Raw genomic sequence first — 25,446 nt, 5'->3', positions numbered from 1 at the left:
CCAATCCTCTGGACTGGTATCAGAGGTTTCCCTTGACTTGCTGTGTTGGGATACCCTGACTGACAGATGCCTAATTGATGAAACTTACACCTCTAAACCAGACATGGCTGCTTCCTTGCAGCCTAGGGAGTATGTTGGCTGTGTACGCCTCTGGCACTTAGTTCAGGTGTGACATAGCCTATTGAAGAACAACAAGAAGAACACCACCTTGACTAAGAATTGCTAAGCAGCAAAGGAAGCTGCCTGTGTCACTGTACTAATTGGAACAGTGAGCTGTGCGATCAGGCCTGAGATGCAGCCTTGCCCAATCTGTGAGCCTGACCTTGCGCATAAAGTGTCCTTGCTGCAGCCTTTCACTGGACTTACAGTAATGGGCCTGTACTTCCTGAACAACCTACAAGTGGGTTGGAAGTGTCCCATGATGGTTGTGGTAAATGCAGACGCCACTGTCCATGAATGTGGGCTGCCAGTGGCTGCTGCTTGTGGATTGTGTCCTAAGATAATGTTTACAACTTGGAGGTCATTCAGAGCAGCAGCAAGCTGAAGCTGTTAAGCACCCAGTCTGAGGTCTATGTTGAGATTTCTCAATGGCTAGCTTGTAAGGCACGTTTAGTAAGATAGAAGCCGAATAATAATATGGCAGGTGGCATGTTAATGAAGTGTTTAACAAGCAATAATCCCCCTTTACTGGGAACTCACTGCAGCCCTGCGAAAAAGTCAGTAAGTTTTTGCCAAAAGCATAAGGGATGGGACAAGACACTCATTGTCAAGACAGACTTCATCAAATCACAAACCTCAATACAGCACCACCAATACAGCACTCAAGGCAACCACCTGATGAAGGAGCAGCGCTCCGAATGCTAGTGCTTCCAAATAAATCTGGTGGACTATAACCTGGTGTTGTGTGATTCTTAACTTTGTACACCACAGTGCAACACCGGCATCTCCAAATCCTCAATGCAGCATACATTTCTCAGCCCTCTATATAATAGCCCACAATCTCACCCTTCCTTCATTGTTTTGTATTCCAATGTAAAACAGTAAATCTTTTTCTTAACACTGAGAAGCTTGTGGAAAATCAATTGGTGAACCATATTAGACCTTCTCAAGTGTACACTGCCCTATTCAGAAATTGGTTACATTAATATACATCAGCCCACATCTTTCTCATCAATCTTCACAAGTTCATTTTTGCACTGAGTCAGTGCTGGTATCTCCACGTAGTATTTAAGTTAATTATTCTCTGACATGCAATGAAAATGTCCAGCAGTTATATTTTATAATTAAAGTGCTTCTGGACATGCTCTGGAATAGTAATTATACCTGCCTGACTGCTGTAGACATTTTGTAACCCTGAAATTAGGTTTTCAGAAGAAGGTAATTAATGCTTCTGCTCATTTATTACAGATAACCCTGAGATACATTTTTCTTTTGCTTTAATGGTGCCTCCTCTTCACTTCCATCACTCAGCTTCAAAACCAGTCCTTTTCATATCATTTTGAGATGATGCTATCTCAGGATCTAGTAAAAATAAAATGGAAACCAAAGAGGGGTGGAAAAGAAACTCTGAGACACTTGGAAATCTGAAATAAAAGCAGAACAAATTTGGAAAGATATTGCAGATTACTTTGCATCTGAAAAGAAAAATATACACTTTAGCTGCAGCTCCTCCTTAGAATAGTGATTGGTAGTCTTTGTGACTATACAATACACAAAGACCAAATGTTTTATTATTTGATGATAATTCTCTATGGAATTTTTGGAAGTTGGTCTATTCACTGGGAATATAAGAGGTGGAAGGATTCCAAAAATTCCAAAAATAATTCATAAGTTATGCTTAGACAATGTTGAATAAATGTGATAGTTCTACTCACATTTGAAAGTGAGACATGATTGCCTCACAGCACCATGGACCTAAGATCGAGTCCACCCTTGGGCAACTGTCTGTGTGAGTTTTACACATTCTCCCTGTGTCAGTGTGGGTTTCCTCTGGGTGCTCTGGTTTCCTCCCACAGTCCAAAGATAGGCAGATTAGTTGGATTGGCCATGCTAAATTGCCTCAAAGAGTTCTGGGATGGGTGGGTTAGCCATGGGAAATGTGGGTGCTGGCAGATGTTCTTCGAAGAGTCAGTGCACATTCAATGGGCAGAATAGCCTCTCTCTGCACTGTAGGGATTCTATGATTCTATTTTGCAATCAAAATAAAATCCTTTCACCTTTCTGGTGCCAATAGACTTTTTGTGTACTTCCAGTCTTTATTTTGCATTTCTTAGATTTTTATTTTCTTGTACAATAACCGCTATGTGACTAATGTCAATGTTTTATACAGGGTGAAGCAGAATGATGAATTGTTGCTGTCATGTCCCTCGTGAGTCTAACCGCAGTCTCTCAGTCTCATATTTCCTTGAATATCATGAGAGTATATTGGAAATACTCAGCAACTGGAACAACCAATGCAGTGAAAGAAAGAGAATTAGTATTTTGAGTGTTGCAGACAGAACAGAGATAGTGGGATAACTCTTTCTCTTTCTTCTCGCCACTCTACTTTCTGCTACGAGATGTATTTTTAGAGGGAGACTTTTTAAAACCGTTTTGAGTGTTTTGATTTTCAATAATAAACATGTTTAAGTAAGATATTCCAATGGTCATGGTCATTAAAGCAGCACAGACTGGAGCTGCACCTCAAAGGAAATGTGGAATCCCCACTGCAGTTGACTCCACGGAAATTTCCCAGGAAATGAGAATATCCAATGGGCAATTCCTTGAGTCCGGCGTTCTCTGGAACAGCCTCTTAAATAAGAAAACTTGGAAGGATCCAACTCTATTAAGCATAATTGTTAACCAAGAAATATTAGAAGGATAAAAGCATACTCTAACTCCTAGGTAACTATAAAACTGACCTCCGCCAACTCACTGAGCCTCCCTAGTTCACCTCTCCCAGCTTTTTACATGCTTAACAATAACCGCACGACTAGAAACACCTCATCGTCCGACCCTATTAAACCTGAAACACTCACTATCGATCAAATAGCACCACAACCAACATTCCCAAAGATACAAAGAAAATTCCCACATGTGCTGGCCTCAGTTCTGCCCCCACCCTCCTCCAGACTTGACAACCATTTTTACCTGTCTTACCTGACACCTCTCATCCTAAACCAGATCCCAGCGCAACCAAATTTTCCAACCCCTCTCCCTGCCAAACCTCACCAGACTGAACTATCTCCTAACGTAAATTGATAAATGCTCCCCCAACACCCTTACAGTACTGACCCCTCCTGACAAAGCAAAATCCCACTTCCCACCATTCAGACTCAAACACATATATCCCCCCTCACATGACCCAGTAACCTATATCCTCCAAGACCCTGACTCTAATTGTTTATTCAATACTTGACATCCTGGCATCCTACAAGCTAGCACCATATATCTGGCACACTACCCACCTGGCAGACTACCCACCTGGATCACTACCTACCTGAAACATTACCCACCTGACATGGTATTCCCTCTCATCCATCTGGCAATGGAAATCCTCACTACCTTGTGTCTTAACTCTTCAAGCAACTGCCAACTTAATTCCAAACTTATTCTTTCACAGAAGTTGTCCAAGCTGCGCGCTGTACTGCGAGATATTTAAATCACAGAGCACACCAACTACTGCAAAAAAGGGGTGCGGATTCTGTGAAGATCTTCACTGCTGCGATTGAGGGTTCTTGGACTAGTTCGTAACTGGAAATCCCGTCGAGGATCTCCAGCACAAAAAGGCATCTAAAGTTAAAGGGATCATTGTTAATCTGATCAGGCTCTGAAAGCCCATTCCTGATTGGAATGTCTTGGTCAATGTTTATTCACACGACAGTCTGTGAAGTAAATGCAATGACAATATTCACTCTTTCATGTATCTAGACACAAACACAAGCAGAGATTGATTCTAGAGAAGAAGACAGTTTTGAGAGTTATAAAACAGTTATAAGAAGCAAATCAATTTTAAGGTGGACACATGAACAATATAAGTACTCTGTCATGATTCTTTGGAGAATAATGTTTATTAGAAGTCTTGTAATGTCCACTTAGGTTTATGCCTGAACTTCTGGTTAACTGGTTTCCTCACTAGTTCTTGGAATGATAGGATTTGCTCACAGTAGTTAGCTTCTGTCACATGATCGATACTTCTATTGTCTGTTCAAAACGATTTAGTTAGAAGCCTTTAGTTAAAGTGTGGAGCAGGTTACTTTCACTTAACAGGTATGGGAATGTTGGCCAGGTCTTATAAAACTCATAAAATGTAGGAGCAGATTACACCATTCAACTATTGAGACTGCTCTGCCAATCAATAAGACCATGGCTGATCTAATAATCCTCAACTCCACTTCCCTGCCTTTTCCACATAACCCTCGATACCCTTACTGATTAAAAATATATGTATGACCCAACTTCTACAGCCCTCTGCAGTAAAGAATTCCATACATGCATTACTCTCTGAGATAAGAAAATTCCTCCTTACGTCAGTTTTAATTGAGCAACCTATTACTCTGAAATGATGTCCTCTGTTCTCAGGTTTTCACAAAAGAGAAACAACCTTTCCACATCTACCCTGTCAAATTCCTTAATAATCTTGTGTGCTACAATCAGGTCTCCTCTCAATCTTCTAAACTCCAACGAGCATGTGGGCACGAATTGCTTCAGTATTTTTGTTACCTCTAGTGGAGTATGTTGCAATTTTTGCATTGCCCTTTACAGCTCAGCTTTTTCTCATTATTTGCTCCTTTACATCCCTCTTTGCCTTGAACCATCATTCATTTTCTCACTTAATTACAATTGCCTTTCACATTATCACAGACTGTCCTTTTTATTCTTTCCTTCCTTATTCCCTTTCCTTCTCTCACCACTTGCTTTATCACTGTAATATTTTCTAGTTTCGATTAAACATCACAAACCTGAAACACTGTACAAGATGTCGATCTCACCATGGAGTTCTGCCAATGGGACCGAATTAAGGTTGGTGGGTGGGGGGTTGTCACGGAGGTGGGGATGAACCTTTCTTCAGCCATCTTTGAGTCCGTGGGCTATATTTTGCAAGCAATAAACAAATTGCAAAGAATAAAAAGGACTGCCTGTGATCATGTGAAAGGCAATTGTAATTAAGTGAGAAAATTAATGACTGTTCAAGGCAAAGAGGCTTGTAAAGGAGTAAATAATGAGAAAAAGCCGAGTTGAAAAGAGCAATGCAGAAATTGTAACTTTCCCATCAAATGGATATCCCTATTAAAGACAGGCTGCCAGACAATTAGAAAGCCACCTGCTCAGGAGCCTTAACAGTGTCTCCACCAGGACTGCATCTTGATGAAGAGATTGCCATTTAAGATGTGAGGGCACTTGCACCATTCAGACTGGCCCTGGTAAAGTGGAAATGAGTTGGTGGCTGTGCAACATTGTCACCGGGGTATCCCTCTGGGTCAAAGAGTGGGCTTATTCAGAGAACTGCCCTTTCTGGTTGCGCTTGCTGGTTATCTAGAATTCTCAAGATCCTCAGAGTTACTGTTATTCTTTGTAATATTATAAACCTTTCCTTTTATCTCATACACTCCTTACCTTTCCCAGTGGACTATGAATTGATCTTCCTGGCAGAGCTTTTGTTTATAATGAAACACACTTTTGTTGCAAACTTTGAACCATATTGTTAAATGTTTCCCGCTGTTTATTTACCTCTATTCCTTTCAACTTAAGATTCTTGTTTGATTTGTTATTGTTGTCACATGTACCTTAGTACGGTGAAAAGCTTTGTTTTGCATGCAGTACAGGCAGATAATAATATACAAGGACATACCGAACATAGGGTGTTAAAACAGATTGAGGCATACAAAATTACAGGTGCACAGGAGGCGCATAAAAGCAAAATCAACATTAGATTTGAGATTTGAGAAGTCCATTCAGCAGCCCAACAACAGTGAGGAAGAAGCTGTTCTTGAACCTGTTAGTAAGTATGTTTCAGCTTTTATATCTTCTGCCTGACAGAAAGGTTGGAAGAGAGTATATCTGGAGTGGGAGGAGTCTTTGATGATGTTGGCTGTTTGGACTGAAAGCATAGGAACCCTACAGTGTGGAAGCAGGCCATTCTGCCCATCAAGTCCACACCAGCCCTCTGAAGAGCATCCCACCCAGACCCATTCCCCCCAACCCTGTCCCGATAATGCTACATTTCCCATGGCTAGCTCACTTAGCCTGGACATTCCTGGACACTATGCGCAATTTAGCATGATCGAGCCACCTAATCTCTGCACCTTTGGGTTGTGGAAGGAAAGTCATGCAGACATAGGGTCAAATGTGCAAACTCCACACAGACAGTCACCCAAAGGTGGAATCAAACCCGGTTCCCTGGTGCTGTGAGGCAGCAGTGCTAAACACTGAACCACCACACAACCCCAACTGTGTCACTTTCAAGCTTAATATAGAAAACAATTGCATTATGGTCACTATGCTACAGCTTTAACTATTCCCAGTTCTGAAACATTAGCTCCATGCTCTCTCCAGAGACGTTGTCTGACCTGTTGAACATTGTCATCCCTGAACAAGCTATCAATCATCTTAAAGCTATTAGTTTGTTCTGCTTCCTTCTCTCTCTCTAGCATGAAGTGTATTTAGCTGTCTTAGACTCAGTGACTTTCCAAGTCAGCAGATTTTGAGATGTTGGAATTATCACCAATTCTAATCTGGTGGTTATCTGTTGCATAATATCTCAGTCAACATCATCTTCACATCTACTAGCAACTCCATTCTCACCCAACTCTGAGGTTGGAGTTTCAGTGAGTGCCGCCTTAATAAAGTGTAGATCTTTAATAGACTCTCCCTCTCTGAGACTAAGGTAAAATAGTTACTCCCAGAAGGATCCCAAAAGAGCCAAGCTACAACTTAACATTGTTAGCCTCAAACAATATTGATTGGCATCACAATCCAACCTCTTTGGTTACTTCCAGTGCATTCTCCCTGCACCCTAGCTAACACCCTGTCCAAGATTGCTTTTGCTACACCAGAAGTATACACATGTTTCACTCTATAATTATCATATATATTAAGATATCAAAAATAAGAGAGAGAAACAGCCTGAAAGCAGAGATTATCATCATACATGAATGATTATGATGGTCTCTCTGATTTCTTCTGCTGAGAATCATTAAAATACAAAACATAGCAGGCTTCCAAATTAGTTTTGTTAAAATCAAACAAAATTACTTGCTGCCTGTACTAATTGGATCTAAGTATTATTCAGATTTTACTAATACTGTTTCTAAAGGGAATGGTGATGCATATTCAGTTTGACTGGGAGCAGTTAGAGCAGTGTTTCGTTAATCACTGTGACAAATGTTACATTTACTTCAACACACATTTACTCCTTTAAGACTGGCTGGGAGCTGTTCCTATTCAATACCAGTGCAGCTACATTGTCATTTTCAGAGACAGCTCCTCTGAATTCTGCTGTCTGGAGGTCATGAAACAATTTAATGACTGACTCGATTAATTTTTGCTCAAGGACTAAAAATGTTTCGTTTAAATTATTCACAGTGCCACTCTCAGTTGTTCTTCAATGCACTTTTCATTTTCTCCCTGCTCTCATGCATCTGTCAGATTCAAACTTGGAATTAGTGATAAAGAAAACAGTTGGTGAATTGTTAAGGAAACTCAAGAGCTGCAAAATGTTGAAGTCATTCATTCAGGCTTCTGCTCCTTCCCCATTCCTTTCATTAGGTTTCCATTGCACAAAATCTCCCCTCAGACTCTCTCCTGTACTGGTCCTGAGTCAGAGGTGGTGGTGAGATAGGGTGGGAGGGTAAAGTTATTTAAATTGGATGATTGGGCGGGATTGACAAAGACTGAGGGGATTAAGTAGGTAGAGAATGGAGTTATCTGGTCCTCAGGTCTCCTCCTGAGTGTTTCCCACTTGACCAGATTTCAAGCCTGTTTGCCAGGTTGACCTCTGTGTGGAAAAGGCTATCAATGACCAAGTCACCTGCAATTATGTTAAGCCTCCCTGTGTACTACCAGAACTCTGCTTGATCAGTAAGGCATCAGAATGTCAAAATTCTCCTGAGACCATCCTTATTTTTTTTCCAGTAGCCATCATTCCTCTCTGAGCTTAACATGTTGAAGAGAACCACCTTCTCTTCCATCTGAGGTATCTGGGTGTCCTCGTACATGAATCACAGGAAACTAGTATGGAGGTAATAAGGAAGGCAAATGAACTCTTGCCATTTATTGCTAAAGGAAGAAAGTATAAAAGTAGGGAAATGTTGCTGCAACTGTGCAGGGCATTCGTGGGACTGCACCTGGAGTGTTGTGAACAAATTTGGTCTCCTTACTTGAAGAAGCATTGGAAACAATTCAGAGAAGGTTTACAAAGATTGATTCCAAAGATGAGGTGTTTGTCTTATAAAGAGACATTGAACAGTTTGGGCCTATATTCTTTGGAGTTCAGAAGAAACTGAGGGCGGCACGGTGGCACAGTGGTTAGCACTGTTGCCTCGCAGCGCCAGAGATCCGGGTTCAATTCCCGCCTCAGGCGACTGACTGTGTGGAGTTTGCACGTTCTCCCCGTGTCTGCGTGGGTTTCCTCCGGGTGCTCCGGTTTCCTCCCACAGTCCAAAGATGTGCAGGTCAGGTGAATTGGCCATACTAAATTGCCCGTAGTGTTAGGTAAGGGGTAAATGTAGGGGTATGGGTGGGTTCGCTTCGGCGGGTCGGTGTGGACTTGTTGGGCCGAAGGGCCTGTTTCCACACTGTAATGTAATGTAATCTAATCTAATCTAAAAAAAAAGGCAGGAGATATAATTGAAGCGCATAAGATGCCAAAGGTGATTGACAAAGTAGACGAAGAGAGGAAGTCATTATGTGGGACAGTTGAGTGGTCATATTTTTAAGGTAAGGTGTTTCATATTTAAAACAGATGAGGAGAAATGGCTTCTCTCAAAGGATTATAAATCTGTGGAATTCATTAACCCCGAGTGTGAGAGTTTGGTGGATGCCAAGACATTGAATAAATCTAAAGAGAAGATGGATAGGTTTTTAGTAATGGATTGAAGGGTTATAGAGAGTGGGTAGGAAAGTGAATTTTGGGCAAGATGAGATCAGCCATGATCATAATAAATGGCAAAGTGAGCTCATAGAGCTGAATTGCCTCATCCTGCTCCTAATTCTTATGTTCTTACATCATATTCATTTACATCCCAATTACTTTGCTGAGCAGCCAAATTCTGTTCCTAGCTCCACATGTAGATGGTGTTATAAATTGCTTCTCTCGCCTCAGATTCTTTTCTATTCAGACTGGTTATCAGCAGCACTCCTCAAAAAAGCCTAACTCTTGTCTACACTTCCTTGCAAATCCCTGCCCTATCTTCGCCTACCCTTGCTCTCCAAAGTTCAGGAATGCTCTGTTGTCGTCAGATTTCTGAAATCATACAACATGGTAATAGGCCCCTTTGGACCAACTTATCCATGCTGACCAAGTATCCTGAACTGAACTAGTCCATTTGCGCACATTCGGCTCCTATCCCTTTAAATCTTTCCTATTCATGTACCTGAACAAATGTCTTTTAAATTTTGTATTCTCGCCACTACCAATTCTTCTGGCAGCTCATTCCATACACTTAGTAAGCTCTGTGTGAAAAGGTTGCCCCTCAGGTCCCTCTGGATACCAATGGATACACCAACTTGGATATTGTTCCAGTATATATGGTACACCTTTACTGCACAACTCGGCAATACTGTACATTCACAACACCATTGCTTTGTTTCCCTGCATTGTGGAGTTTACCTTGGTTGGTTGATCTGCAGCTAGATTCTCCCATATGACTTCTTTTTCCCATAAAATATATCTTATTCATAGAGCTTGCAAAAACTTAGTTCAAAACATTTTATTTCAAACATTACAGAATCTGTAATGAAAGTCAATTTGTCTTCATGCAGTATAGTCCACTCTTCAGTGTCTCAACATGATTATAATAGTCTGAATATTTATTGCATACATCCCTGAATACAATACAATCCCATATGATAGATTGAAATTGAACATTATGGAAAGGGCAATAGAAATAAACTTTTATCCCTGCAGTCTCTGCCATTTTGAGGCATCTCAATACAATTTCAATGAACTTGATGTTCCCAATGTATATCTTTTGTAAGGAAGCCAACACAATCATAGAATCCCTACAGTGTGGAAACAGGCACTTCAGTCCAACAAGTCCACATCAGCCCTCTGAATGCAACCCACCAAGACCCACTCCCCCACCCTATTACTCTACATTTACCCTGACTAATGCACCTACACATCTCTGAGTACTACAAGCAATTTAGCCAATTCACCTAATCTGCAAATCTTTGGACTATGGGAGGAAACCCACATAGACACAGGGAAATGTGCAAACTCCACACAGACAGTCACTGAAGGCTGGAATCGAACCCTGGTACCTGACACTATGAGACAGCAGTGCTGACCACTGAGCCACCACACCACCCACAATAGCTACTATAGCTTTCAGCTCCTTGTGTACTATGGCTGAAAGGCTTTAGACACTGATCTTTACCCATTGTGTCTCTGTGCCATTGTGCCAAGCTTTAGTTCATCCCTTCATTATGTAGGACTTGACATTGCCAGTCTACAACAGTAGCTCAAGGACAACTCAAGGAAGACCAACAAGTTTCAAGCAGACCAAAGTATGTCTTTCACCAAATAGACTGACCTTCAGAAACTGTTGAAGTTTGACTCGGTGTACATTGCTGGGAACAGGCTATAGAGCATAGATTCCTGTGCCATGGACATGCCCGAAATGAATCTAGGCAAAAATTATAGTACCTCTATCCAGACCATCTTTGTAAAGGCATATTTCACAAGGAAGCAGACAACAGTCTTTTACTCAATACACCCACATTGAGATCAACATGCAGACTGAGTGATGCTGTGGATGTGTAGGAAGGATGTGTAAAAGCCACACTCACCAGCCAATCTGCATGTTAGTGCTTGCTTGTGACTTCTGGTGATAAGGCAGCTAGACAGTCTGCTCAGGGAACCATATGACAGGATCAACTATTTCTTTTTGTCACAGGTCCTCAATGACATTTATGCTAACTACTGCCTGATAGACTTGTGATCAAAGATGTCATTCCGGCATTACAGCACCTTCCAACGTGTTTTGCTGCAAAATTGCCAGACCTATTTTCACGACACCAGCTGCAGGTAGAACCTTGGCATACAGTGCCACTTACTCATAGTAAGCAAGGACATACAGAACATAGGATACTTGGACAGGGTGATGGACACAGGTTACATGGGAGGTGCACAAAGCAAGATCAACAAGATTTGAAGTTAAAGAATCCATCAAGAATGGCAGGGAAGAAGCTGTTCTGAACCTATGGGAATGGGTTTAGGTGCAAGCTAGGAAACAAATACGTCAGTTTAGCATGGCAAATGTACCAAGTGTAAAATTTGGGAAGTCAATCAAAGAATGTTGGAACAATTCAGTCTGAGGTAACAAAGGAATGCATGAGTGTTTCAGCAGCAGTATAGCTGAGGTAGGGGCCAAGCTGGCTGTTATGAAGGTGAAAATGGGCAGTGTTGGGGATGGTGCCAATCTGGTCAGAAGCTCAACTCAGTGTCCATTGTGATACCAAACATACAAAGTATTCAGTTTCACCTCAGGCATTTACCAAGGAAAGAGCTGGAGTCACTGACATGGGAATAGACATTTTCACATTTTAGTTGATTGAAATGTTTTGCTTCTCCAGTGCTGGATGTTAGTCAAGAAGTTTGCCCATTTGTAGATAGTAGAGATTTCAAGAGCATGGTGAAGAGGTCAAAACAGCACAGAAGTGTAACCTGGTGCTGTGTAATCAGAAGAGGGGTAGAGTGAAGATCAGAAATGTAAGGGGTCAAAGATTAGATTCTAGAGGAAAACCAAAGGTAACCATGAAGGCTTGGGAAGATGATGCATTGCAGGAGATCCTATGGCTGTGGTTTGACAATTTATTTCAGGAGTTGATGAGGATATTAGATTGGCACATGTAGTCCCACCCAAGTGGACAATGGTGGAGAGATGTTGAAGTTGGATTGTTGTGACATATGTACCGCACTCATGATTAGATACACTTCAAACCTAACTCCATATTGCAAACATGCAGGTAAAAGATTCAAACTCCCAATTCTCTTTCTCAAAGTCTCCCCCTTTTTTCAGATCACTCAAATTGTTTCACACTCTTCCCCAGTACAGGGATTATATGACACTCAGCTGTAAGTTGCTTCCAATGGCTCCTGTCCTGGCCCAGAATTCTTTGTCTGAGCTTTTGATTTTCTGTGTGAGTATGGAGTGAGGGGCCAAAGACTAAGATCTGTTTCCAGACCATCATACAACAATGATTTGAAATTTTATAATACTTTTAACGCAGTTAAGCATCACAGGCAACTCACAGAAGTACTTTCAAACATACGTTTGATATAGAGCTACATAATGTGCTATCAGGGCAGATGATCATAGGGTCGAAGAGGTATGAAAGAGCTTCTTTAAGGATAAAATGGAAGTAATGAGGAGGATAGGATTAATCAGAGAATTTCAGAGCTAAGATCCCAGATTACTAAATGTATGACCTTCAATGGTGGACCAATTAAAATCAGAATGTGCATGTTGGAGAACCACAGAGATATTATAGGGTTATAGAGCTGGAGGAACTTCTAGAGATACAAGGGGCTAGACTTTGGAGGAATTTGGACATATAGAGGAACTAAAGCAGGAGGTGATTGTTAAATGGTACTTGGTGGAGGATATGGGCAGAAGAGGTTCTTGGATTAGTTCAAATTTATGGAAGGTGACAGATGCAATTGCATTGAAATGCATTGGGATAGTCAAGTGTGCCAATAGTAAAACAATGGATGAGCTTTCAACAGCAAACAAGCTGAGGCAATATTTCAAATGGAGGTGGATGGCCTTGGTAATGGGGTGAATATGGGCTTAATAGGTTATCTCATTCTGCAGTTAAATTACGGCACATTGACTTCATCCTGACAGCTTTGGTGGGATCAGCACTTATACCACAATGTGCCCTTTCCCAATCATGGAAATTTAGTGCCATTTTGCACATTGTGTATGCCAAGGATGGCAGGGGAGAAAAAAGACACATTCAACATAACACATTTCAATGCAGAATTAACTTGCTCTGATAATTCAGTGGATGACTAAAAAAAGTATTGAAATGTTTTCCTTCTTTGCTTCCACAATATTTACTTGTTGCAGAGACTCAGCAGGTGGCAGCCAAGTCCCACTGAAATCTTTTGCAATGGTTTTCCCTTTCATATGGGCATGCCCTGAGTGTCCTGACTTGCAAGGGAGGCAGGAGAAATTTTTCAATGCCTCAGAACTCACGCTGTTTACGTCTGAAGAACATCAATTTCCTGATGTTAATTCTAGAATTCTAAGGCAATTAATGACTTGATTGTAGGAAAACGATGATGGCTCGCCAGCAGCAAACCCACATTCATCCATTCCTAAACACATATTGCTTTACTCCGTATTGCGGAGGCAGGGTCAGTTTTATGGTTAAGTTTGGAGCATCCTACCACGATAGCTTCTTTAGAGGTTCCTGCCGTTTGGGTTACCATAGTATTGTCAGATCATGTCAGAGATAAGATCTGGTATACTCCCACCCAAGGAATATCACTTCTCTGACTTCTGGCCCAAATGGAATTAACACGTGTCCCCAAATTTGCTTGCATTTCTTCAATAAATGTTCATAAGGCCCTCAGCAGCACTCCCCAGATCCCATTTATTGTGACTTTCCCAGATGTATAACAGGCAGTATGGTGGAATTTCCTCAGATACCCCTTGAATTTGCCCAGACACATACTTTTGGTCTGCAAACTATCTGTGGAAAATTCAACCACAGCAAAATTTAAAGGGACATTTCTAACAGAGAGAAATTCCTACAAAACTTGACTCCAGTTCATACTTTAGGCTGTCTTTTCAGAGCCCAAGAATGCAATCGTTTAAGACTTTTGATGTTAATCATCCGTGCTTAATCATTTTACGTGTTCCATCTGTCTTCCTCTTTGTCACCATAATCCACTCCTTCGCAAAAGCAAACCTATAATATAAACTGCACACTGTTGCAAATGCATAACTCTGCAAGAAAGGATGTTATCTCAGATTTGGATGCAAGTACTTCATTGAAGTGCAGTAACAGGATCTTTATTTGGCAGAAGTGCTTAACCTGCCAGTAGTTAATGACAGTGAGTATCTAAAGCATGAGATTGCTGCTCAGTGGCTGAGCTGATTTTGTAAAACAACATGAGGTCAGTACAGTTTCATAATTTAGCAGCATTCCTGAACTTTGCATAAAACATTCTAGGGCCATCTTTGCGGTTAGGAACCAAATGTTAACGTTTTGCGATGTTGACAGCTAAACTGCTTTCCCGGCTGCCCTCCAATGCAATTAAAGGTCAGGTTGTAGAGACAACTTTAATTGCTCCTAAAGCACTCAACATCCTTACACCAAACCTTGCCTTTTAGATGACTTTGAATGTCAATGGACCAGGAAAGCAGGGGGAGAAAACAGTTGGAAATGCTCCAAAGTGCTCCCTCCTCCAGGTCCATTTGCTTAAAGTGGGCTGCCATGATGAAACTGGTGTATCAGGAAGGATCTGAAAATATTAATATTGACTGAGTGCAATAAGCACTACCCACTGTAAAAATGTCACATGGACTTGGTAATAGAAAAAAGCAGGATATTGTGGGAGACAGACCTAAGGACCTATCACAGTCTTTCAAGTAACATACAGACTGTTCTTACGACCTGCAAATTGTTACAGAGACGAAATAAACTACATCTTGTCTCCTCTACAACACTCTTCTTGTTAGACCAGGAGTTGGTTTACCTTATTTATACCAGACCATGTAAGTCACAAATAAATCCACATACTCAAGCATGGAATCTGAAGGTTTAATTTAGTAGCACCAGACCCAACAAAATAATGTTCACAGCCAATAGAGGTTCACCTATATGGCCCAGGGACATCGTACTTATCATAAAGATATGCAACGGGCAACACTTCAACATTGGGGACGTCACATTTTCACAAACTTGTATATCCGTAACCAGAGTAAAAAGCTGTGCACTAACCTCAGTCTCAGACAAAAGCTGAATAAGGTTAAATATCAGGAGGTTAAGGAACAGCTAATAGAATAATTTACAGGGCCCCATAAGCTCACGGCAGAACCTGGGCAAGAAAGCATAATTATATTGCAATAGGAAATTTGATTTGTAGCATTAATGAGATGGACAGTTATGTCTATGTGAGTTTGGTAGAAATGTTTTCCACTGCAACAGAACTGGAGAGAGTTCAGATTCCAGGTGCCAACAAACATTGAGGAGAAAAACAAACAAAATGACAGCCACTGATCAGTGTACCTCACTCAGAACAATGAAGCATCAGCAACTGAATTGAATCAGTTTCCAACACGACATAGTAAACAGCCTAATATAATGAATCCCAGTTATACATTAGATACTGGGATGATGAGGAATGGATGAGTTCAAGTACAGTATTTTACCTCATTGCTTTTCAAAGAACAATCCTGAACAGCCATAATAGATATCACATCAAAAAAGGAGATAACAGTGAGGAAATGAACAAATGATTTTACTAATAATTTAAGCATTGGGACTGAATGAGAATGTCCAAACTATCTACAGGTTGAAGTATGAGGTTTACCTACTTTAGCACAGATCTACAGTTGGATTGGATTGAAAATGAAAACACACTGACAGAATTTCAAGATGTGGTACACATAACTCCATGCAGGACACCCCTCAGAAGAAACAAACAAGATCTAAAGATTCTAGATACTGCAAAGAAAAACAGCCTGCTCTGGCAGGCATGTCCTCCTCAAAATAAATAAAAGAGAGCAAAGGTCTTCCTGAAGAGATCCTTAGATGCCAGACAGTCCAGAAGACAGATCAAGACTTCTATCCAGCAGATTATAATTGGTTTAAAAAAGGAAGAGAAGGGAACACATTCAGAAAGAATGCTGAAACCATCAGATTGCCTGAATTTGAAAAGTAAAAGATTTGAGGAGAGGTTTTGTAGTGTTAAATTTAATTATATAAATGAGTATATACAATAATAGTGGGGAAGATATATATGTCAATGAGTCTGCCACTCTGTATGTATCTGGAATGGTCAGAAAGGATGTATAATTGATTTAGTGTAATAAGCACCACAAATTGTGATGATGTCGTAAGGACTTACCTGGAATAAAATGTAGGATCTCGTGGGGCAGATCTAAATCTAAGGTTAGACCCTTCCAACCGAGGCACTTGCCTCTCCCAGAAGATAGTTATTTTCCTCCAGGTCTTTCCATTGCCCTCGAGCATCTTTATCCTAGCCACTGTGTTTGGGTGGATGTAGAGGCTGAATTGACTGTCCCCTGCAAGCAGCTAGCTGACACAATGCTGACTCCATTGGGGTAGGAGCCCCAAAATAGTCCCAGCACCTGAACATTCTGTAAGTGTAATGGGAGGTTGTGTCCACTTCCTGACAACCTGTAAATACTTGCAGGCCTGAAATAAACTTTGTCTTGTTTGCTCTACAAGATTCTTCTTTTGAGACCAAAAGGTGCCTACTGTCACACACACTACAGCACTGATGGTGTTAAAGACATGGGTAACAAAATATGCAATAGAGATGAGCATAAAATCAGGGTAATTGAGGTGTCAAAAAAAGAACATTTTCTGACATTAATAGAATTTCCCAGCATTGCATGAATCCAGCACTGTCTCTCAGTAGAAGGCTGGAGTGCCATCCGTGGTGGAATGACACACAATGTCAGGGAGCTGCAGGGCTCAAAGAGGCCCATTTGGAGATGTCGGTTAATTCTGAGGATCCTCACAGTTCTGGACATTGAATTTTTAAACTGGCTTTAGAGACTACCATGAATGCTTTCATTTTGAGGTTTCACACCCCAAATCCAGGTTCCCTATTCTTCAGCAACACTTGCCTCTCCCAGAAGATGGCTCTTTTCCTCCAGGTCTTTCCATTGCCCTCCAGCATCTTAATTCTAGCTGCTGTCTTTGGATGGATGCAGAGGCTGAATTGACTATCCCCTGCAAGCAGCTAGCTGACACAATGCTGACTCCATTGAGAATTAGACAGGAATTTAAAAAGGAGGTCCTTGAGAGTAGTAATATCTGGATTACTCCCGGTGCTACAAGCTAGTGAGGGCAGCAATAGGAGGATAGAGCAGATGAATGCATCGTTGAGGAGCTGGCGTATGGAAGAAGGATTCACATTTTTGGATCATTGGAATCTCTTTTGGGGTAAAAGTGACCTGTACGAGAAGGACAGATTGCACTGAAATTGGAAGGGTCTAATATACTGGCAGGGAAATTTGCTGGCGATGCTTGGGAGGATTTAAACTAGTAAGGTGAGGGGTGGGACCCAGGGGGAGAGTGAGGAAAGAGGTCAATCTGAGACTGATACAGTTGAGAACAGAAACGAGTCAAACAGTCAGGACACGTAGGACTAATAAATTAAACTGCATTTTTTTCAATGCAAGAGGCCTAACAGGGAAGGCAGATGAACTAGGGGCATGGTTAGGAACATGGGACTGGGATATCATAGCAATTACAGAAACATGGCTCAGGGATGGGCAGGACTGGTAGCTTAATGTTCCAGGATACAAATGCTACAGGAAGGGTAGAAAGGAAGGCAAGAGAGGAGGGGGAGTGGCATTTTTGATAAGGGACAGCATTGCAGCTGTGCTGTGGGAGGGTATTCCTGGAAATACATACACGGAAGCTATTTGGGTGGAACTGAGAAATAAGAAAGGGATGGTCACCTTTTTGGGATTGTATTATAGACCTCCTAATAGTCAGAGGGAAATTGAGAAATAAATTTGTAAGGAGATCTCAGCTATCTGTAAGAATAATAGGGTGATTATGGTAGGGGATTTTAACTTTCCAAACATAAACTGGGACTGCCATAGTGTTAAGTGTCGAGATGGAGAGAAATTTCTTAAGTGTGTACAAGAAAATTTTCTGATTCAGTATGTGGATGTACCTACTAGAGAAGGTGCAAAACTTGACCTACTCTTGGGAAAAAAGGCAGGGCAGGTGTCTGAGGTATCAGTGGGGGTGCACTTTGGGGCCAGCGACCATAATTCAATTTGTTTTAAAATAGTGATGGAAAAGGATAGACCAGATCTAAAAGTTGAAGTTCTAAATTGGAGAAAGGCCAATTTTGATGGTATTAGGCAAGAACTTTCAAAAGCTGTTTGGGAGCAGATGATTGCAGGTAAAGGTACAGCTGGAAAATGGGAAGCCTTCAGCATTGAGATAACGAGAATCCAGAGAAAGAATATTCCTGTTAGGGTGAAAGGAAAGACTCGTAAGTATAGGGAATGCTGGATGACTAAAGAAATTGAGCGTTTGGTTAAGAAAAAGAAGGAAGCATATGTAAGATTTAGACAGGATAGATCGAGTGAATCCTTAGAGGAGTATAAAGACAGTAGGAGTATACCTAAGAGAGAAATCAGGAGGGCAAAAAGGGGACATGAGATAGCTTTGGCAAATAGAATTAAGGAGAATCCAAAGGGTCTTTACAAATACATTAAGGACAAAAGGGTAACTAGGGAAACATAGGGCCCCTCAAAGATCAGCAAGGCGACCTTTGTGTGGAGCAGCAGAAAATGGGGGAGATACTAAACGAGTATTTTGCATCAATATTTACTGTGGAAAAGGATATGGAAGATATAGACTGTAGGGAAATAGATGGAGATACCTTGCAAAATGTCCAAATTACAGAGGAGGAAGTGCTGGATGTCTTTAAACGCATAAAGGTGGATAAATCCCCAGGACATGATCAGGTGTACCCTAGAACTCTGTGAGAAGCTAGAGAAGTGATTGCTGGGCCTCTTGCTGAGATATTTGTATCATCAACAGTCACAGGTGAGGTGCCGGAAGGCTAGAGGTTGGCTAACATGGTGCCATTATTTTAGGAGGGTGGTAAGGACAAACCAGGGATCTATAGACCAGTGAGCCTGACATCGGTGGTAGGCAAGTTGTTGGAGGGAATCCTGAGGGATAGGATGTACATGGATTTGGAAAGGCAAGGACTGATTAGGGATAGTCAACATGGCTCGCAAACTTAATTGAGTTTTTTGAGGAAGTAACAAAGAGGATTGATGAGGGCAGAGCAGTAGATGTGATCTATATGGATTTCAGTAAGGCGTTCGTCAAGGTTCTCCATGGGAGACTGTTTAGCAAGGTTAGATCTCACAGAATACAGGGAAAACTAGCCATTTGGATACAGAACTAGCTCAAAGGTAGAAGACAGAGGGTGGTGATGGAGGGTAGTTTTTCAGACTGGAGGCCTGTGACCAGTGGAGTGCCACAAGGATCGGTGCTGGGTCCTCTACTTTTGGTCATTCACATAAATGATTTGGATGCCAGCCTAAGAGGTATAGTTAATAAGTTTGCAGATGATACCAAAATTGGAGGTGTAGTGGACAGCAAAGAGGGTTACCTCAGATTACAACAGGATCTTGACCAGATGGGCCAATGGGCAGAGAAGTGGCAGATGGAGTTTAATTCAGATAAATGCAAGGTGCTGCATTTTGGGAAAGCAAATCTTAGCAGGACTTATACACTTAATGGTTAGGTCCAAGGGAGTGTTGCTGAACAAAGAGACCTTGGAGTGCAGTTTCATAGTTCCTTGAAAGTGGAGTCACGGGTAGATAGGATAGTGAAGAAGGCGTTTGGTATGCTTTCCTTTATTGGTCAGATATTGAATACAGGAGTTGGGAGGTCATGTTGCGGCTATATAGGACATTGGTTAGGCCACTGTTGGAATATTGTGTGCAATTCTGGTCTCCTTGCTATTGGAAAGATGTTGTGAAACTTGAAATTGTTCAGAAAAGATTTACAAGGATGTTGTCAGATTTGGAGGATTTGAGCTATAGGGAGAGGCTGAACAGGCTGGGGCTGTTTTCCCTGGAGCATCAGAGGCTGAGGAGTAACCTGATAGAGGTTTACAAAATTATGAGGGGTATGGATAGGGTAAATAGACAAAGTATTTTCCCTGGGGTCGGGGAGTCCAGAACTAGAGGGCATAGATTTAGGGTGAGAGGCAAAAGATATAAAAGAGACTTACGGAGCAATTTTTTTCACACAGAGGGTGGTACACGTATGGAATGAGCTGCCAGAAGAAGTGGTGGAGGCTGGTACAATTGCAACATTTAAGAGGCATTTGGATGGGTATATAAATAGGAAGGGTTTGGAGGGATATGGGCCGGGTGCTGGCAGGTGGGACTAGATTGGGTTGGGATATCTGGTCTGCATGGACGGGTTGGACCGAAGGGTCTGTTTCCATGCTGTACATCTCTATGACTCTATGACTCTAAATTACAGCAGGGTCCCCTCTTCTCAACTTTGTTCTTTGCAATGCTTAATGTCCAGTTGTAAGCCCAAATTCTTATTGCACAGAGTAGGGATAGGAGAACTAAACAAAAGTTTCAGAATCACTATCCCTTTCATTTGCCTGAACATAAGTAATTTCCACTTCCATTGTTTAGCAACCAGATCGACAATGCTGCAGATTCTAGGCAGAGGAGTTAAGCCCTTCAACTTTTTTTTCTCTGTCTTGGAGTGTTCAGCATTGGATGCCTCTTGCAAGGATTGTCAATTGAAGAAGGCATGGCTGAGCTGGAAGTTCTGTGCATTGTGTTTTATCCTGTGTTACATAAGTGCAGAAGATTCCACCCTTAATAATTTGATCTTGCCCATGATATGGCTTGCAGCCCCTGTTTGTTAGTATATTTTGATGTTACCTCTGGCATATGGTCTATAATGTCTACACACAAGGACCTCTTCTTCCAGCAGCTTATTATGAAGTAAAAAGACAGTATGGATTCCACAGGAGCTGTCCAATGCTTTGACAGTTTCGACATATTCCCTCTAAAATGGCCTAAAGCAAATAACTGCCTTCCCAGTTTCCTGAAAACATGACAACTGTAGTGCACCAGTTGAAGGAAAATTAGCTTTCAGAATACTGAAATAACCTGGACAGTTAATAGGAGTCTAATTACCTCTTATAAATGAGCAGTTCAGTAAGCTGTGAGATTAATTTAACTATTTAAAATAATTACTGGTGATTATCTATTTCAAATAAATAAAATTCAAACTGCAAGAGATGTGTAATGTAGGTACTGTACAATGTAATTAGTATACCATTAAACAACATACTCCCTGCTCAATATTTAATACAGTTAACTCTGACTATCCAGTAGGATGTTCAAAAAGCAATTGGTCTGACACTTCCTATTCAGAACTATACCCAAGACAAGTTATGAAACAACTTTGATGGCTGGTTGCAGACAAAGAGTATGAAGCCATCTCAGAGCATTGTAGGGGCATGACATTAGGGCTAGGGTGGATGAATTGTACTGAATGGTCTGCTACAATGTTATAATACTACAATCTGTGTAATTCTGTGTAATTCTATAGGATTTGGAACTGGAGTAAAGAGTGCAATGTGACACTAAATAGGAAAGCAACATGAATGGTGTGATTTAACTACAATTAATATGTTGATGTAAAGAGAGTTGCATAATGCAAACTTTCAAAATCACATGGTTTATCAGAGAAAGCAAACTGAACTATTACAGTCATTATTAGCCTCACACAAATAATTGATAGCAGTCACTCCCTCGATTTTTGCTTTCAGAAATACCCCAACTTTAGATTGAAGAAATTGGTGAATGCCCTCAGAGCCACTCCCTTGCCATAACTTTGTTGGACTCAATGGAAAATTCACTTACTCAAATAAATGAAGCCTCCAATAAATTTCTGCCAGTTAAATCAGCTTGGCAGACACAGCAATAAGAGATAACGCACTCTGAGAGATTTGTATTTTTATATCAAGGGAAAGTATTTGAGTACAAACAAAATACTATATATGCTGGAAATCTGAACAAACACAGACAATACTGGAGAAACTCAGCAGGTCTGGTGGCATCTGTGGAGAAAGAAACAGAGTTAACATTTTGAATGTGTTATCACTTCTTCAAAAGAGTTTCTTTTTACAATCACCAGATTACCTGTGTTGTTAATTAAAAGAACAATTAACTATCATTATCCACCAGGGGTATTGCAAAAATAACAATATAGGGGACAGAAGGGAAAGAGGGAGAGAATTAAGTTAAAACGGAGTTGGAGGGAAACATAATGCTCTCCATGGCGCCCACCTCTCTCTGGAAGCTTTAAAGGTATTGGTGGACACCAAAGTGCTCCCTCTCCATGGACACCTAGACATCAAATAAGGGTACAGAAGAGGGGCAGACAGTCCGAACTATGACTCCATTCATGGTCTGTGCCTAGATCTGTTGATGGCCACATTGAGGCCAGGCCCAGAACTAGCTCCTGAAGGAGATCCTTTGATTTTGGTGGCACAATGGCTCAGTGGTTACCACTGCTGCCTCACAGTGCCAGTGGTCCAGGTTTGATTCTAGCTTCAGGCGATTATCAGTGCGGACTTTGCGCATTCTCCTTGTGTCTGCGTGGGATTCCTTCGGGGCTCCGATTCCGTCCCACAGTCCAAAGATGTGCAGGTTAGGTAGATTAGGGAATTGAGGGGTTATAGGAATAGGGTATGGGGGTGAGACTGGGTGGGGATTCTCTTTGAAGGGTTGGTGTGAACTCGATGTGCCAAATGGTCTGCTTCAACACTGTAAGGATTCTATGATTTGCCCACACCAGTCCCTCTGCACCAGGTGAACCTTGGGGAGCTCTATCGACTCAGAAATGAATAAACAGCAAAACCATCAAACTAAAGAATTACTTTTGAGATCAATTATTGCAACTCTCAAATTGTTTCAATGACTAAGGCAATTAATGAGTGACTGAACTCAGACATAGGCCAAGGCCTCTGAAATGCTCAGTGTCAAAATCACTAATCTATAACAGTGGAGAAAGTGAGGACTGCAGATGTTGGAGATCAGAGCTGAAAATGTGTTGTTGGAAAAGCGCAGCAGGTCGGGCAGCATCCAAGGAGCAGGAGAATTGACATTTCGGGCATGAGCCCTTCATTCCTGAAGAAGGGTTCATGCCCGAAACGTCGATTGTCCTGCTCCTTGGATGCTGCCCAATCTATAACAGTGGTCAGGTCCTCCACCTTCACCATGTCTGCCTGTCCCTGAGCCTTGGAGACCCAAGCCGACGATAGTCAACTCTGAAGAGCCTCAGTTTGTCTGGCCTGTCTAGACTCAAGTACCCCTAGGATCTCCCTACCAAAACTCCAGGGCTAACAGGCTCCACTGCTGAGTAGAATCCCTCCAGCCCAGCTGCAGAACAAGGGAGCACACTAAGTTGTAGTGGAAGGCTTTGGTGGCATAGGTGAAGAAGGCTGTGTTTTTATAAATTATGAGTTTCTCCACAAATATTCATGGCATTAACTTTCACTTGTTCGTGAGTCTCTGTGGAGGCGCGAAACACATTTCCATCTCATTTGACTGTAATTCTTGAGTACAGACCAAACTGAAAGGATGGAGACTTACGCTAATGCCAACTGCATGATCTGGAAGCAAGGGGAACAATGAGTAAACATGGCACTTGGCCTTGTGAAACCAGTGGCTCTTTTGGTTCAACATCCCAAATATTGGTCTCCCTCTATGCAAAGGTGTTGGTGTCAGAGACTTGTGCTGCTGTGTCTGTGGCCAGAAGCCGCATCACCAGAGAGACTATAAGAGTAGCAATTTGCCTGTGTCAATTGAATCACTTACCCTACCTATTGAGAGTGCACTCATAGCCACCATCTTCCCATTTGGCACTTTTGATTTCCAGGACGATGACATACCTGGCATGATCATAACTGTTCCCTGCTTTGAAGCCTGGCTGCTCTTGACTGTGGCCCACCCTTCCTGCATTATCCCCTTCCCAATCTTCTTTACAGTCTCCCCTCTACATTTCCCAAATCTTAGATTACTTACAGTGTGGAAACAGGCCCTTCGGCCCAGCAAGTCCACAACGACCCTCCGAAGAGCAACCCACCCAGACCCATTCCCCTACACTTACCCCTTCACCTAACACTACGGGCAATTTAACATGGCCAATCGACTTAACCTGCACATTTTTGGACTTTTGCTCCCATTCCTTTCACAAATAGTGCCACTTCAGACATCTGGAGGAATGCATGGCATTAGAGGAAGAAAGTCAATGACCTTCTCCAGTGAACCAGTGAAAGGGTCACCACCTTCCTTCCAGTGTTTTACATTCAGTCTATCTCTTCTACTGTTCCCATGTCACACCACTCTTTACCACTTCCACTATTACCACTTCCAGTGTCTTCCCTCACTCGCTGCCATCTGCGAATTCATGACCCCACTAGCTCTGCTCCCTCACTTGCTCAGGATACTTCCCTATCCTGCACCAAAACTAATAGCTGTGCCGCCTCACTTTCATCTCCCTTAATTCCTGCCTCTCTCTTATTTCTGGAGCAAAGTAGTCCATAATAGAATGAGTGGGATGCAGGTATTGGGATGCTCACAATTCATATCAACATCCCTTATGTGGAGAGGATCCTGACTCTGACTGTCCCAAGTGACTGACTGAGCGTACCCAAGTACCTGGACTGGCATAGGAGGCTGTCTTTAATGTACTGTTGTAAAGGCTACATCTTTTTATTTTTCTGCATTCTTGATTATGAAGTGAAATGTAAAAGGACTGGCTTAACAGCCATGGATTATTTAAGGACTGCTGCACGTTTTAAAATTAAGTGACCAGATGCTTATCACTGCCGACCCAAAAACTCACCTCAACATCCAGCAGATGCAGAAGAGACACAGCAAGTTGCACCTGCTGTCAAGAGTGGCTTTAACAGGTTTGGGATCAACTAATCGGGCTACACAGAAGTAGTTTTGCTCGATGGACAGCTGGTCAATTTTAAACTTCATACAAATGCCAATGTCACTACTCTATCAGATCAAATAACATGACGAGTGAACCTGAGACTACAACTTACAAAGGTTAAAGTATATGCTCTAGGTACAATAAATCCTAAAATTGAAGGTGTCCTGCAAATAACATTGCAACGTAAACAGCAATAAGAATTGAAAATGTGTATGTTCAAAATCACCACTCCGCACGTTTCAGATGACATGCATGTTGGTAGCATAAGGAATTCAACTACAGTGAGGGAACAACTAGTTCAGAAATGGCCTGTCTTAGACCAGCTGGTCAAAAGGTAACCAGTAGAAGATTTAACTGCATTTCTCAGACTAATTGCAGGACCCCCCAAAAAAAGACAGAACCTTGTGAGATGATCTGTTTTGGCATAAGAGTATTATTCCATACTATCAACATGAAAGAAGTCACAAGCATCACTGGACTGGTGGGAGTGTTTAATCTTCTGTCCTCTAA

This window comes from Chiloscyllium plagiosum, unplaced genomic scaffold (genome assembly GCF_037043375.1).
Source record: "Chiloscyllium plagiosum isolate Xiang-an unplaced genomic scaffold, Cpla_swu_hap1 HiC_scaffold_1, whole genome shotgun sequence".
Taxonomy (NCBI): domain Eukaryota; kingdom Metazoa; phylum Chordata; class Chondrichthyes; order Orectolobiformes; family Hemiscylliidae; genus Chiloscyllium; species Chiloscyllium plagiosum.
The sequence above is the reverse complement of the archived record's forward strand: the minus strand, read 5'-3'. Positions refer to the sequence as shown.